The 12,539-nt window shown below is 57.2% G+C and overlaps 1 protein-coding gene across 1 annotated transcript in view; it reads left to right on the forward strand.

Moving 5' to 3' along the window:
* The first annotated feature begins 10,857 nt into the window (after positions 1-10,857).
* NTN3 (netrin 3) overlaps positions 10,858-12,539 on the forward strand; it is a 31,300-nt gene continuing 29,618 nt past the window's right edge. The window contains exon 1 of the mRNA XM_064462239.1: positions 10,858-10,941. The gene's annotated coding sequence lies outside the window, so the exon portion shown is untranslated. The remainder of the gene's footprint in view (positions 10,942-12,539) is intronic.

A 12,539-nucleotide genomic window follows, 5' to 3' on the forward strand; every position in this document is an offset into this window, starting at 1 on the left:
CCTGCATGTACATGGATACATTTCACTCCTATCTGTGCTAGTTCTGTTTTTGGACAAGCCAGGGGACTGTCTGATGAGCCGTTTGGGTGTTTCAGTCCAAAACCTGGTCTACAGCCACAACTCTCCCAGGTCTGAGCTGCTTTTGAGACATCTGCCGCCCAGGGCCGAGAAGAGGTTCCCAGGCCTGCTCAGAAGAGAACTGCCGCTGCCTGCTTGGCACTGGAGCTTGGACGGGAATTCTCTTGTTTTTCATGAGCAGGCTGAGCGGTCAGCACATACCATGAGAAACAGTCAGAGGAGCAATAAATAGCCTACCCAGACCAGAAGGAGACAACCTGTTCAGACTGGACCGCTCATCCCCTGCGGCAGGCAAAATGACTATTGCTCTGCGTCAAAGTCTCGTGCATGTTGGGGAAAGAAAGCCTCTGGCCTGGCCCAGACTGCACCAAGCGGGTCCTCCAAGAGAAGCCATGGTTACTGCTTCGATCTGCACGTCCCAAGGACGTGGTAGGCAGTCATCACGGTTCTTTGTTCCAGTGGGACATTTCACTCCTGCTCCCAAAGCTGTGCCAAGAGGCAGATGCCATTGCTGCAGGCTGGATGTGGACTGCTCCTCCAGAGCTGGCTCCCATTTGGGATCACACCCAACCATACTCCTGCATCCCAGTGAAAGTCCCAGCTTTGCTCATTCTCCAGGAAAAGGAGCACTTTGAAAATATTAAGGTTGTGTAACTCATCCCAGGAAAACCCTGTTTTCCCAGATGATGGTTCTTTGTAGTCTTACACCACCCGTAAGACTGTGGGGAACAGGAGAGGTGCAAATAGTCAGTGCAAGCCCATCACTTCGTGTTTCCCATTCTCCCTTTTACGGTCTACAACAGAAGCAGGCGTGAAGGGTGTTCCTACTGCTACAGGCCAACATTTCCTCCTAGTCACCTCGTGTGGAGCATCAGATATGGAATAGCCAGGGGTTGTAAAGTGCTCTGAACCTGAAAAGTGCTAACTAAGAAAATAAAGCACAACATGAGTGTTATTAATAAATGCCAGCCGCTGTTATATAACTCCTAATCATGAGTTGTGTCTTTCGGCCCCCATTGTTCCATTGTCAGGCCCCATTATCTGGGAACTCTTACCCACCGACCACAAGAAATAGCCTGGGCTCTGCGGGTTTGCGAACTTTGTTGTTGGAAAGCTTTTCATGCAATTGTTTTTGCTTTGCACTGTTGCCTTCCTTATTGTACAGATGTGGGTGTGTATCGCAGCCCACACCCTCTGTCTTTTGCCCCAGGGTAACTCTGAAAATGAGCTGATCCATGGCAGAGAGTGTTTTTCCTAAGAGTTCTTTTTAAAAACAACAACATCCAAACGCAAAATCCTCTCATTTTCCTGAAGTGAAGCTTGTGCTGGGAGAAGATGCTGGCCTGCAATCCCAGCAGAATAAAGACTGCACTTTATCCTCAGAAGAGACTCCCTGCAGGTCTGGCAGTGCCTTAGCCCAGGCCTCAAGGAAGAAGCGGGCGTGGGATAACTGGGTCTCTGGGACTCATCTGGAGCAGGGCATCTCCGTGGTTGCTGGGCTAGGCTATCAATCCTCCCCTACTGGCCTACGAGTGTTCAACGATCCCGCTTCAGTGCTTCTTGTCCTGTTTGCCACAGTCTACCTCAAGGTGGGTTTCTGCATGGCATTTCTACCTGTGAGTCAACATGAAGCTCATCTGGCACTGGTGCAAGCTTTTGAGTGAGTCTCAGCTCTCCCAATGAGCTAATCCAGAGCTGTGCAAAACTCTCCACACCCAACAAGAAGTGTGTGGATCTTCTTGGCACCTTCATGCTGGTCAGTGTAAGATACACCAGTGTGGGAAGCTCTGCAGGCTGGGTCATGGCTCTTCAGGTTAGAAGTGCTGTTGTTTGCCAGGGCTCAGGCTAGAACTGACCATACCAGAAAATGGCTTTCTGGTCAAAGTGAAAAATTTTACTGAACATTGTCTGGGTTTGGAAGAGAAATTATAAATCAAAACCAGAAAATGCCAGGCAAAAAGCTTTTGGTGTTTAGTTTCTGAGGCCTGTATTTTCTCTAACAATGACATGCTTTAAAAATCAGTGCATTTTTTTTCTTCCTTTTGCTGGAAAACCTGAAATGACACAGGAAACTAAAAATAGTAACAATACCCAACTAAGCCATTGGTGTTTTTCAATCAGCTCCAGTGCAAACTTTGGTGTTGGCTTGGGCAGGATTTGTTATTTTTCTGACCAGGACCTATATTAGGGTTGTGAATATGTCCAACCAAAATGGTCTAGGAAAGCCACCAACCTGTTCCAGAATGGTTTTCTCTGGAGCTCATCCAGTGCCTCACACCTTCTGACAGCCACAACAAGTAAGCACAGTGATGCCCTTGGGAGGGGATGGAGGTGAGGAACACCCACAGCAGTGCTGCAGTGTGACTGCAGCATGGCCCCCAAGCCTGGGGCTGCAGCCCTGAGGTCACCCTCCCTCACCCTCAGGAGAGATGGGCTCTTGGACACTGTTCTCACAGGACCGTCCTTGGTGGCTGCATCTCCTCCCCAGATGAGTCTGAGCTCTCCCAGGTGGCTGTCCTCTGGCTTGTCCTGTGTTTTGCAGTGAAGGGTGGGTGCAGGACATGCGTGGCCACCACTGGGCATCTTCTCACATCCTTCTGCCTGGCCAGTCCCGGTGCTTTCTCTTTAAGAGGGAACAAGACACAAGGCACAGAGGTTGTGTGTGCTGTGCGGGAAGCTGGGGCAGCCCAGGAGACCACTCTCCCGGGACCTCTGCATGACAGAGACGTCTACCTAACAATTGAGGGAATATTTTCCACCCAAAGAATCCATCTCGTGGTCCCCTCTTCATTTGTGACACAAGGGAAAATGTGAAGCAGCCAAGATGCGTGAATCACTGTCCCAAACAACATATAATGAACTCATAAAATCAAAGGCAGGGTTTGTTTCAACCCATGCTGCCAGGGCTCCTCGGACATTGTCTGGAATGAATTTAAGTTGTTACAAAACTCTGTGTTTCTGTGTGTCTCTCTTACCCCTAACGCCCCAAACCCCCAAACCACCTCTCTTCTCTTCCCCCTTCATGCTCTGCTTTCCTATGAGCTTCTTTTCCATGAGCTTCTTTCCCCTCCTTTCCCTCCCACTTTTCCTCTCCCTATCCTGCCTCTCCCTGTTTGTCCCGGTCCCTCCCTCCCACCACTTTGCCCCATCCCTTGCCCTCAAAGCCCTGCTCCCTCTAGCCCTCCCTATGGCTGGGACCTGGGTATCCCCACTGCTTTCCAGCCAGACTAATTTCCAGGACAGCTTCAAAGACCTTCAGCTGATTCAACTAGGGACTATAGTTACTGCTTGGTGTGATGCAGCCATGCCAGGGACCCCCACCCCCACCTCGGGCTCTCCCCCAGCAGGAGCTCAGCCCCGCCATCAGCGGGGGCTAGGTGGAGAGGAGGTGACCTTCCCAAGCAGTACCTGGAGGTGGAGGAGTGTGACCACAGAGAAGCAGCATGAACCCCACTGCAAGCCATTCTGCCTGTCTGTAGCCCCAGCAAGTGCCATGCTGGGGATGAGGGCAGGGGTGTGCTGGATCATGCAGGGTGCTGCAATGAGGGGCTTTGGCAACACGGTGGCAGCCATACTTCGAAAATGTCTGCACACCCCATTTACACGTGCTGGCATCGGGAGGGTGTCATGCTCCGCTCTGCTGCTGCTGGGAGCAGGGATGTGCTCCACGGTCTCTGCCGAGTGTGATGGCGCTGGCAGCGGCACAGATGGCTGGTCCTGCCAGCACATCAATTTGACCCGGTGCTCACGCTCCTTCTGCTGCCTCACAGGAATTGCCTTCATCCCTGTGGGCCTGCCCAGCGCCAGCACTCCCAAAGGGGGCAAGGAAGCGGGCACTTAAATCCCACCACCACGTCAAAAAAACAGGATCAGTTTACATCACACAAGGTGCTGCTGTTTGCAACTGAGCGGGCTCTGGAGCCGCAGGATGCTAGCAGAGACTGCAGAGCACTGCCTGAGGCAATTTTGAGCAGCAGCAGGCCCTGCTGCTTTGGGGACCTGGGCTGGCATCTCTGTGCTCCAACTCGTGGTCCCAGCAGCAGGCTGGGAGCAAAAAAAGGGCCCCCTGCGCCATGCCCGACTGAGCGGCAGAGGCATGGCCTGAGCTGCTGAGGCTTTCTGGAACCCTAGCCCAAACAGTAAAAGTTGAGGTGGTTTGGAACAAACAAGACACAAGCCAAATCTCAACCCCAGCCATGCCAGAGCCAGCCTAGCAAGCTGCTCCCAGCTCACACAGGAGAGCCTCCGTCTGCCAGGCAGGTTTGTGGACCTCTTCTCTTGCTCTCTCGCTGGGAATACCCCTGCGGCACCAGGAGTGTGCTGTGATCTGATTGCAGTGTTAGTGGACGCTTTCTGTGGTGAATGCTCCAGCTTTGCAGATGAGGTGTTAACCACCACCCGGCATGACTCTGATTCCTCCAGTGCATAAGGACATCACCTCCAGATCCCTGCAGTAAGCCTGAGGTTGGTGAGCACCTGACTGGAGCTGGGAACTGAGTGCAGACAGAATTAGGTTCCCCAGCACCTGAAGATGCTCAGGTCCCTCATGAGGCTAATTGAAAGAGCTCCTTGTGCTAAAGCCAGGGTTTGTTGCTCACTTCAGGCCTGTGGACAGAGTTTGGGTCCCTGAAAAGCAGCTCTCAGATGTCAGATGAGAAGCTTTCCAGGAGAAACCCTTGCATCCACATAACTCTGCTAGGCAGAGATGCTGCTGGCGGGTGGCTGTGCTTCCCCAAGAGCCACAGCCATGTGTGGAACGTGCTGGAGGCTCCCGTGATCACACGCACAGGCATGCAATACACCGCACAGCATCCTCCCGCTGGTAAAAAACCACAAATTTAGCTGCAAGTGCCCCAGGGGACGGGTTTTTCATGAGTACCCCGTACCGAGCCACCCACTTCCAGGCTGCCGGAGCCTCTCCCCGCCCAAGCCCCCCGAGAGCCGGGACCGCAGCTACGGGGGAACGGCACCACCTCGCGGCTGCCTGGCCGGGCTGTGCTGCCAGCGGGGCCGGGTCAGGCCTCGCACCCACCGCCGCCCCTCGCCCACTGGCCCACGGAGCTGGGCCTGCCCCGGCCGGCACCCGCGGCTGCTGCTGCGCCTCTGGGGACGGCTCGGGCTCGGGACACACGTGTCCCTTTGCCCACCGTAGGGCAGGGACGCGCTGGCTTCTGTAGCAGTCATCGCAGAGCGGGGGGTGGTGGTCGCAGCCAGGATTGTAACATGCAATGAGGAAATTCTTGAGTAAGCTGCGTACACAGCCGTGGTGGTGATGCGGCAATGACAGTAGTTAAAGAAGACCCTTAGCGTGGCTGGAAAGGGCCAAGCTCAGGGCTTGCACCTCAGAAGGCTGCCAAGAGAAGGAAAGAGGCACAAAATCAATTCCTGACCCCCACTAACAGCTGCTCGCCAGGTCTGGGGACCTGCGGTTAAGCAGGACACACTTATTGCATTCAGCATTGCCCTGGGCATGTCTTCGCTGTGGCAGATAGTGTGAGCAGGGACATGCCCTTTGTTATGGGGGAAGGGCAGCCACAGGGGGATAACATGGAGCTGGAGACATGCTGGACCTGAGATGCCTGCAGAGCTGCAGCTTGCTGGGGGTACAGAGGGTGTCTGGGGAGGTGTTGCACATCTTTCCTGGCCCCTGCACCTTCTTCCTGCAGCATCCCCCCAGCCCAAGGCTGTGAAGGGCGATGGCACCAGCATGTGGCCTCAGCACAGACTGCTGCAGGTTCAGCATCCCTCCAGCCTCCCCCTGGCTCCATCTTGCTGGGGAAGCTTGTGGGGCAGGCTGGTGCTTGGTCTGCCGCAGCTTGGTCTTGTGCTGTTAGCTAAAGCTCCAGCTCCATGCCTGACCTGTGTGACATTCTGAGCATCTTCTGAGTGGGGTGGGCAGGGCTGGGACAGGGAAAAATCCATGTAACATCACTCTGCAGTGGTGTTATATGCTGGCTGTTGCAGCAAGGTTGCACCTTGTTTCTTTTTCCCAAGCCATGTTCGTTGCACACCTTTCAGCCAAAAATCCCTGGCCCCACTGGGGTCTGGCTCTTGTGTTTGCTTATGCTTGGAAACAGGTATTTATGTCAGTGGTGAAATGGCTCATGTATAAATGAGACTCGAGCCCCAGATGCTCAGCTTTCCCCTGGCAGACGGCAGGGGGAGGCAAAGGTGTGCATCCATTGGTGGTTTTGCGTGTGGCAATGTTGTGCCAATTTTACGCAGGCTCGTAGGGGCACCCAGACCTGAAAAACCTTGCTGTGAGCTGCCACCACGGACCCTCATGCTGGCAGAGAAGAGTCTTTAAGGCACAGAGCAGTGCTACTGGTCCCCAGGAAAGGTGTCTGGGCTGCCCCAGTACCCCCGTGGTGCTCGAACCCTGGGCACTGCCTGCACCTGGACCCCAGTGTGGGCAGGCAGCCTGGGAGGTCTCAGTTCTCTGGCCATGCAGAGCGAGAGGAAGGACCCAAAGACACCATGGATGTGCTGGGTCTGCGGGAAAGCTGGTGGTGAGTGGAAGGCCCAGGGCTGGCGGAGACAGACCCCACAGGCTGTTGAGCCACAGGCGAGTCCTGAGCCGCTAGCATGATGCAAAGCACACCCAGTGAGGCAGGGTGTTTGTGCCTCTCTGCATGCCCTAGGAAGACCATATTTCAGTTCCTGGGGACAGTTGGGGTGACCTGCACTCCAGAAGTAACCAGGTGTGAAGACAGGCTCTGAACACAGCATGGAAAGGGAGATGTGTCTGCCAGGGGACTGGCAGCCAGGCAAAGGAGGCAGGTGAGGTGTCCTTTGAAGAGTAAATGGTACAGAAAAAAGGGAAACATGAGAATTATGGAATCACCCTGAAGACAACCCAGTGACTAAAGTGGGATCCTCTTCTCTCAGTGCACTGGGGCAGGGGCCTGTTGGACCAGCCAAAGGACAGAGACCTCCCTTCTGGCAGCAAACCGCTTCCTTTGCCAGTGAAGAGATTAAGGAAGGACTCAGGGAAGGTGGTAAATGGGGTCTCTCCCTGACTGCCCAGCAAGGTGGCAGGAGCCTGCTTGGGAACATGAACCTCCACCTCTCAGAGCCTTTCCTACGTGCTGGGTGGGGTGTGGAGGCAGCCAGGAGGAAGGTGCTGCCTGATGCCAACATGTTCTCCTTCCTCCGGTGGGGAGTTGTGGCCACCCTGCGTAGGTCCGGCAAGTGGCACAGCCTTAGGGTGCCGGGCCCTTGCACCGCCGTGCCTTCCTGCAGCCAGCTCTGGTCCCCCTGCCTTGTCGTACCCCAGCTGCAGCTGAGCAGGAGGGCAGGGAGGTGACCAGAGCTGGCAAGATAACATGTGTTGTGTCTGCCCGGCTGGACCAGAGTCTGAATTAGAGCCCGGCTCATCGCCTGCAGCGGGTCGGGTTTTGCTGGGCCAGCCCAGCAGAGGGCAAGCGAAGGCCGCGCATTGCCCCTCCCGCCGCCGCCCCGCTCCTCCCGCCGCGCCGGGGATGGGGGATGCCGGCGCTGCTCCACGCCCGAGCTGTGACTGGTCTCGACGTCCCTGCAGGTCAAAAGCAAAGGCCAAAAGAGTCCTCTGCAGGACTGGACCGGCTGTGAGGCCGTGTTGCGGGGAGGATGTGAGATATGATTGCAGAGTGGGTGTGGGAGTCTGGGTTGTTCAGCCTGGAGAAGAGAAGGCTCCAGGGACACCTTAATGTGGCCTTTCAATATAGAAAGGGGGTTTATAAGAAATATGGAGAGACCCTTTTTACCAAGGCCTGTAGCGACAGGGCAAGGGGCAGTGGTTTTAAACTGGCAGAGCGTAGGTTCAGAATGGACATAAGGAAGAAATTCTTTGCTATGAAGGTGGCAAGGTACTGGAACAGGTTTCCCAGAGAAGTTGTGGATGCCCCATCATAGGAAGTGTTCGAGGTCAGATTGGATGGGGCTTTGAGCAACCTGATCTGGTGGAAGATGTCCCTGACCATGGCAGAGAAGGTTGGAAGTAGATGGTCTTTAAAGGTCCCTCCAAATCATTCTGTGATTCTGTATCTGCCCCAGCCAAGTCGGTGCCGGAGCCACAGCTTTTGCTCCAACAGCTCATGGATGCCTGTGCCCTTCCAGCAATCCTTCTTTAAATGAGAAGCCTGGCTGGCACCAGACATCATGCCTCCATGTGGCACGAGGAGCAGGAATGGATGTGCACACAGAACAGGAGCTTGCAGGGGGCAGAGCTTCCTGCAGACACCAGGGTGATGGAAACCACACCGTGCATTCACCTTCTCCTCCCAGCCCTTGCAAATCTGCCCAGGAATTAGTGCAATGGGGTGAGCATTGGGTCCCCCGTTCATGGTAGTGTTGCCACACCAAGAGACACCCCGCAGCATCTCAGCAATCCAATTCTTACTGCAGTGAGTGTCCCATCCCTGCTGATCTCCTCAGCATCCTCCTGTTTGCCAAACCCAGACTAATACTTTTCTCTCTGCTCTCCATCCAGCAGAGAGAGAACATGCAGGGAACAGTGGAAATAAGGAACCAGGAAACAGCTTCTGCCCTTCCCAGCTGGGCTTTCACTGATGTGAGGCCTGTGGACAGCAGTCCTAGGGCTTGCTCATATGGTGGCCAGCACCATAATGTCAGGTTTGGGTCCCTGGACAAGGACGTCCAATACTGTCCTCTGAGCATGAAAGAAAACAGCAGCACTGAGACTACTCTGAGGTTGTGGGTGGTGGCACAGCCCCACAACTCAGCACCACCCTGGAGCAGCCAGCCCAGCCCAGCCCAGCATCACAGCTCATGTCTACGGTAGTCCTTGTGCTTTCTGGTGAGGAAAACACCTTCAGGTCCATCCCTGGGACAACTCCTGCTTTGTGTCATCTCAGGATTGTGGAGCCTTTTCCCCCATTGCCTTGGTCACCCCAGCCTGTTCTCAGCCCCACGCACAAAGTCCCACACTTTCCTGACAATCACTCGCCTCACTCTGCCCCATGCTCCCATCTGACCCCTTGCAAGGCAAACACTGGCCCTGTACTTGCTTCACCTCTGGGATCTGTATCCGGGCTGCTGGGGCTTTGTGGCTTGTGGCCTGGCCTACTGGCTTGCCAAGTGCAGGGGTGTCCCTGACAGAGACGATGGGGCTGCAGGACACCCACCGCATCAGTCTTAAAAGCCTTGATGTTCCCCTTTCTCTTGGCCTGCGTCTCCTCTGCCCTGTCACCTGGTGACTTTGCCTTGTTTATCCATGTCCCTGCTGCTGGAGTAGAGGGGAAATGCATTTTGTGCTACAAGGCTGGGAGCAGCAAACAGCATTTCCCCTGGGACTTGTGGCCAGCTGATGTCTCCTCCTGCAGCAAGCATCTGCCAGCTGGCTGGGGAGAGCACTTCTCCTGCAACCTGCTGCCCCAAAGCAACAGGATGTGGGTAACCAGGGGTCCTCTGGGAGTGGGGCAACGCTGGGTGGGGGCTTCAGTGTCATGGGTGAGCATCATACAGGCACCTTGCCCTTCTCCCCACCTCCGGTACCCTCTTCAGTCCTCACATCGATTGTGAGGGCATCTATGGGAAGGACATTCCCCAGGCCAAGCTGGAAGGTGTGGGGGCTGTAGTGATGTAAACACAACCCCAGTGAGCAAGAGGATCCAGGTCCAGGTTTTCTGCTTTCCTCCACCGCCTCACACAAATGCTGATTAAATTAGTTTCACCTTTTTCCTGCCCCACTGGCAGGTGGCCTGGAGGTGGCGGGGCTAGAACCTCCTGGGGAAGCCTCTCGCCGTGGAAATGCCCCATTTCTCTTCCCCGACCAAAAATCAGCGGCCAAGGCTGGCCCTGGTGCAGCAGCCCGTGAAAATCCCCCGCATCACGGGATGGAGCAGAGACTCCATCCTCCTCCATAAGAGAAGGCTGCTCCCCACCTTGTAAATCCCTCATTTCTTCTGCTTTGGGAAGCAGGGGGAGGATTATCGGCTGCCTGCCTTGCGGCACCGGCTAGCCCTTGCGGTGCTGGGCCGCTGCTCCGGAGCCACCAGCATGCCCGGAGTGATGGACCCGCTTTGGGCAAAACCAGTTCCCGGGGTCGCGGTGGGGCTGGCTGGGCGGCAGGTGGGAGCTCGCAGCCACCGGGACCCCCGCGACGGTGCCCCGCAGGGGAGGTCTGTCGGCCGGTGGGGCGGCCCCTTCTTCCCCTCCCGGCCCGCTCCGCTCCCGGCCCCTTCCCGCTCCGCTCCCGGCGGGGCGGCCGCGGCGGCGGGAGGGCGGAGGCAGGGCTGGCAGCGCCGCGGCGGGCGGCGCACACACGCACACACACACCTCCCTGCATGTGATTAAATGGCTCGAAATCTGCTTCTGATTTCCTCGGGGAGGTGACTTTTCCCTTCTTTTCAACCCGGGATTTATTGGAGCCTTTTTACTCCGCTTCCAGGCAGCGGTCGGGGCTCAGTTTCTCCACTTCTTGCTTTGCTTTTTTTGTTTGTTTGGGGTTTTTTTTGTTTTTCCCTTTCCTCTCCTTTTCTCCCCTCCCTGCCGCCTCCCTCCCGTAGCCGGAGCAGCCGCGGGCGGTGCGGCGGAGCGGGCGGGAGCACGGCCGGCTGCGGGCACGGCGCTGGGACCCGCCCGCACCGCCAGCGGCAGCACTCCCGCTTTGCACTATTTCGCCTTATTTTGCTTTCTCTCTCCCCCGCCCCCCCCCCGGCAATTTGTTATTATTGCCTTTTTTTTGTGTGTGTGTGTGTGTTGCGATCAGCAAGGGAAGGGGGAGCTGCCCCCACGCCCCGCCGCCCGCCCCGCCGCCGCCGCCGCTGCTGCTGCTGCTGCGGCGGCCCCGGCCCCGGCTTCTCTCGCCGCCTCGACCCCAGACCTGCTGCCCGGACCGACACCGCTACCTGCCCGGCCGCGGTAAGCTGCTCCTCCAACTTCCCGGCGCTGGCGGCCCCGGCCGAGCCGCTCCCCACCGCTCCCTCCCTCGTTGCCTTTTATTCCTCCCTCTTCCTCCCCCCCCCACCCCCCCCCCCACCCCCCTTTATTTCCCTTTCCATCCTTTCACCGCCGAAAACAGGACCTCCCCGCGGCGGGGCCGGGGGTGCTGCCCGCCCGCCCGCCCGCCCGCCCGCAGCCGGGCACGGCCGAGTCCCGCTCCCGGCCGGGGGCAGCCCCGGCCGCTGTCGCTCCGCGCTTTGTCCTGTCCCGGCCCGGCCCGGCTCGCTGCCACCGCCCCGGCAGGGCCGGCGGAGGGGGCGCGGGGGTGCTCGGCGCTGGATGAACCCTCGCCGTGTCGCAGCCCCCACTCCCGCCCCACGGCGGAGCTGCCGGGGGGACCGGAGCCTCCCGAGGCGCTGAGCCCCGGCCCCGCCGCGGGTGCGGGAGCAGGCAGCGGCGGGAGCGCTGCCAGGCTGCTGCCTGCGGTGCCAGCTCCGGCTGACCCCGCACGGGGCACGCACTTGCCCTCCCCTGCCCACAGCTTCTGCCGGAGGCCTTTATCGCCCAGAGGGTCCCCACCAGCACAAAGCCACTGGGCACCTTTGCAAGGTGGCTTCGCCTTTGCCACCAGCCCAGGCTTGGGGCCGTTGCTGTCCCTTGCCAGCACAGCTGCATTGGAGAGACCCCTCTGTGGGGCAGCTCAGAGGGTGAGTTTCCACTGGAAATAGCTCCTACTCGACATACTTGGCTGTGGTGCAGTCCTGGGGCCAGTCTGGGTGAGACCCCTCGGCACCTTGCCACAAACCACAGGGGGGTGAGGGCTGGCTGTTCTGGCCAGGGCATGTGCGAGCGGGTGGTGGCAGAAGGCAAAGAGAAGCTGGGCTGCGTTTGGTAGGTTTGCTTTTCTCTCCTAGAGCTGCTGAACCCCTGTTTCTTCAAAACGCTGTCCCTCCCCCAGCTTCCCTGGCCCGTTGGAGAGTGGGTGGATGGAAATACCTTTCTTGGGATAAGGAGTAACTGGTGTGATTTGGGACGTGGCACTCAGCAGTCTGCTGCCTTGCTTGGCTCTCGCCGAGCAGGGTGGGTGAGGAAGGCGCCTTGGGCAGGAGCAGGAGCTCCTCAGGCAGCTCAGTGGTCCTGCTGGCTTGCCACTCAGCCAGGCAGCGCTTGCGCATGGATTCTCCTTTCTCGGGTGAGCTCACCCCGTGAACGTATAGGACACAAACTGGGCTGAGCATCCTCACCGCTGACTGTGCTGTTTGTGTCAGACCTGTAGTCAGGCTGAGATGGTACTGCATGTAGACTGGGATGTGCAAACCCGAGATGGCTGGAAATGACACAGTCCCTTCTTCCCTGGCCAAGTTTGCTGTTGCCTGTTCTCAAAGCCAGGAGAGGCTGGAGCTCCCTGTAACCAGTGCAGCAGCAATGTGGCTTGAGCCATGCTCTGAAAACACACTCCAAGGCATTTGGATGGATGGAGGGCAACTTTTTTTTTTTTTTTTTTTTTTTTTTCTGCAATATCCCATTTATAAAACAGAGGGAGCTGCTGTGCTTTTCTGACCACCTGGTTAAGTGAG

The sequence above is a fragment of the Phalacrocorax carbo genome, chromosome 10 (assembly GCF_963921805.1).
Source record: "Phalacrocorax carbo chromosome 10, bPhaCar2.1, whole genome shotgun sequence".
Taxonomy (NCBI): Eukaryota; Metazoa; Chordata; class Aves; order Suliformes; family Phalacrocoracidae; genus Phalacrocorax; species Phalacrocorax carbo.